At 35.6% G+C, this 3,962-nt stretch overlaps 1 long non-coding RNA gene across 1 annotated transcript; it reads right to left on the reverse strand.

The window, feature by feature from the left end:
• Nucleotides 1–2,631: 2,631 nt before the first annotated feature.
• Nucleotides 2,632–3,946, reverse strand: LOC112199222. Its single transcript, XR_005809416.1, has 3 exons — nt 3,734–3,946; nt 3,090–3,152; nt 2,632–2,981 (listed from the first exon to the last, which is right to left on the reverse strand). It is a non-coding gene; the product is annotated as an uncharacterized LOC112199222 (long non-coding RNA).
• Between the last annotated feature and the right edge of the window lie 16 nt (nt 3,947–3,962).

Raw genomic sequence — 3,962 nt, forward strand, 5'->3', positions numbered from 1 at the left:
AAGTTCAAATCCAATTTACTTTGCCAAAATAGAATGTTTTTTCCTTTCGTACACGTAACAACATTTAAAACTTCATATCTAAAAGACCATTTGAAAAGGTTTTTACTTTCCCAAAAATAAGCAACTTACTTCAAACATAAATTATAAGATTGCATCATGACCACAACAATTAATTTACGAAAAATCACAATAAACTTCTTGAATATTAAATAGATAATTAAAGAAATCAAATATCAAGAATCGAAGTAATTAAGCTCAATCCCGATAAACTAAGTAAATAAACGTGAATGCATCCTAGGAAATCGTATCCTCTCCTCGACGTAAAGTCACCCAAGTCTTCCTATCATCAAATAATCATTTTAAGTCTCTTCTACTAGCTTCTCTCCAACTCCAACACCTCCAAAAATAATTTTCCCCAATTTAATCCCAACACCAAATTTTAATTCCTCATCCAAAATTCAACAATTTTACTTGGGCTAGTACTAACACATTTTAGGAAACATAATAATGCTCAAAAACACTCAAAATGGCCATGAAAGGCTGCCGGAGACGGTGGAGCTGCGGTGGCTCATGGTGGCCGGAATCCCAACTTCCAAAATCTTCAAATATATATGCAATTATACGCAAAAGAAAGCCCATGAGATAATGAACAACTTTATACTTTGGGATTTCTCCAAATTCTCAATGGTATGGCCGGAATTTGAAAAATAGTTGGAAAATCACTCAATCTTCTCTCCTTCAATTCGTCGCGCACACTTGATGATAGGTCTTGAAGCATATATCAATAGAAAGCCCATGATGAGAGGAAGAGAATGGTGTAAAAATTGTGGCCGGATTTGGCCGGAATCGACGCCGGCGACGTAAAAGGTGAATGGTGGTGGCTAGCTTGAATTTCTCTCTCTCTCCTTCTGTTTTCAACATGAAAATAGTTTGGGGGTAGATATTAAGCTAGAGTTAGGTGAAATGACCAAAATACCCCTCACACGAAAATACTCATAACTTTCTCGTTACAACTCCGTTTAACGAACTGTTTGCGCCTACGCTCTCATATTGTCGTGCTCTATTTTTCCATGCTAAGGAAAAAATTTTGGAAACTCCAAAAAAAATAATTTCCTATTAAGAAGGCTAATTTAACGATTCACCTTATTGAAATAATCTAAATGCAATGCAAATAAATTAAGGGATAGTATTTCCGGGTACGGGGTGTTACAAATACCCTTGTACAGAAGATGTCTGTGCACTTCTGTTGGAACTTCTCTATCTCCATTTTGACATTTTTTGCATGGACAATAGATTCTTCCATCACTGTCTTTTACATGCCTATTTGCATAATCAATGAAATTTGCGACTCCATCAAAATACTCTGGATTTGACCGACCTAACTTCATCCATGATTTATCAACTGACATCTTCTGTAGAGTAAATGAAATAAAAATAAATAAAAATTGTTCTGCACGTTACACACTTAATTTAAGTTGATAGGAATTGACATAATTAACTAATACTTCTTCTATGAATAATATGCATCTAAAAGAGCATTATATTAATCAAACAATCAACTGTCACGTAGCAAAGCGATTAATCAAGCAGTTGAGAAATTGAATATCCATTAAAAGAGATATTGTATATTTACCTCATCTCCTTTTCTTGTTGCACGACGCAGCGACAGTAATCCAAACTAATTGAAAGCATGCATCCTGAATTAATATATGTAGGTTTTTGTTAAAGAAACAGTTTAATCAACATAAAGAGAAAAGGAAAGAAATAACAGGATATGGAGAGATTAGGCCAATAACCCTTCCAGCGAAAAAAAAACAAAGCGAAAAGAAAAAAAAAATTTGTCAAACAGAAAACAAAGTGCTTATTGGCGCGCACTTGAATGCTAAGGTGCTTTCATCCAAAAAAAAATATAGAATGCTATGCTGCATCTCTTCACCTTCTTCTTAATTCTTCTCAATCTGCACTTGGTTGATCTAATTATGTATTGATAATGACATCTCGTACTAGTCAGTATATATCAGATGAAATGATATTTCCCCAAATATGTAAATATCACTACAAGAAAAAACATGTTTAACAACATGCAATTCACGTTGTCAATCACTTTTGATAACGTTTGGCGCATGTTGTAGATGCCATATCGAGTCATTAAAAGTCCCTGAGTCCTTAACATCGCGCTGTACACGTTGTCAAAAAGAGGCGAATCACGTTGTTGTAATTATTCAACAATGAGCTCTGCACGTTGTCATAAATTTTCGACAACGTTTCAAGTGCGTGTTGTAAGTTTTAACAACGCTCTCAGCATGTTGTCTTTAGTTTTCGACAGCAAACATGGTATGTTGTCGTATTATTGAATACGTTGTTATAACATTTCAGTATATATTATTGCACCCAATTTGCTGGGCTATGCTTTCCTGTACCTCTATAAACATTCACCATTACTTAAACACATTCACATGCCAATATTAGTACACACTAACCATGTATGAAAAATATACATTTCATTAAGAGTGCCATATTCTCTTATACATATGTTCTTTACAAAACAAGCATGACAAAGTACTAGATTCTTTGTTCATCAGCATTGACAAAACATGCATGCATGGTACTTCCTGACCTACATAAATTCTCTAGTAAAGCAAAATGTACCTGCTACTTCAACTACTAAGGGAGCATTTTAATGGAGCTTTTGGGCGATGCAAGAGTGCTTCCTACAGCTTCACCAAGTTGTTTGGTATCCATGGTTGCTCTATACACTTCCATAGTCTGATACTCATCAAACACCACATCAACCCAAACCTTCCAACAATCTCGTCCAAGCTAAGAGGCACACAATGAACTTTTGTACTTGGATTTGTTGAAGAGATCTTCCCTTCAGCCACCACTTCATCTTCTTCATAATTGTTCCAATTCAAAAGTGCACATCTTCTATTTTCAAGATCATTGCTTGGAGCATTGATTGGTCGACTTGATTGTTGTGACTACAAATATAAGAAATTAAGAGAATCAAATATTGGTTTAAACATCTAACTAGAAGTTGTTTCACCTTGAATTCGTAAATCTTACAAATTATAGCAGAGATTACATACCTGAGAAGTAGTTGCATGTGCATTTATCAGTTTCTCTAAGTTTCTGTTCTGTTGAGGAGGTCCCTGTATAACATTAAGTTCAAGACACATTAGATTATGTTTCTTCATTCCCAATGGATTGGTTAAGCACAATGCTGAACGACTTGAATATAATGGGGTCTTATTGGTGGCAGGTACTGCATTTCTCTAACAGAACTACTTTCTTCCCCAGAAAAATTATACTACATGAATACTCTCTCCTTACCACTCAACATGAAACAAAAATGCTCTCTGCCACCAAAGCTTATGAGCATGCCAAACAAATCAGAAAGAAAAAGAATACAATGCTTTATCCAAATCAGGTAAAGCATGTACCCAGCCAATCATTCTTAACCTCACAAGACTAATCCAATCAATTTAGACCAAATAAGGCTTAACATGTACCCAGCTACTCCAATACACAAAGCCAATCAAAGCTAACATCTAGCTTAGCTCAAAGCTCAATTCAAGTTCATATTTGAAGTTAGTGATTCATTGATTATCCAGAAAAATCAGTCTTTATAAGAGATTCTTTAACTTAGCAAATACTCGCACAACGTTCATAGAGCTGCCACAATTCAAAGCAAAGAGTAGTAATGCATTCAAGCTTCAAGAGCAGATTTTACCTCCTGAGTGGCCTTTAAAAGAGCTCCAAGCTTCGCTTCAACCTAAGCAGGCCTCTGTCATTGACTTAATATAGTAGCTTCAAGTTCTTTAACCTTTGCACTGCCTTGAATAGTAGCATTGACTCGAGATGGTGTAGCACCAAACCCAAGCCCACGAACTCGTCCATGAGTTTCAGGTCCTAAAACTCTTGCAAGTGCATCATCCCTTATAGAATTTGCTAGTTTGTGC

Source organism: Rosa chinensis, chromosome 4, assembly GCF_002994745.2.
Source record: "Rosa chinensis cultivar Old Blush chromosome 4, RchiOBHm-V2, whole genome shotgun sequence".
In the NCBI taxonomy this organism is placed as follows: domain Eukaryota; kingdom Viridiplantae; phylum Streptophyta; class Magnoliopsida; order Rosales; family Rosaceae; genus Rosa; species Rosa chinensis.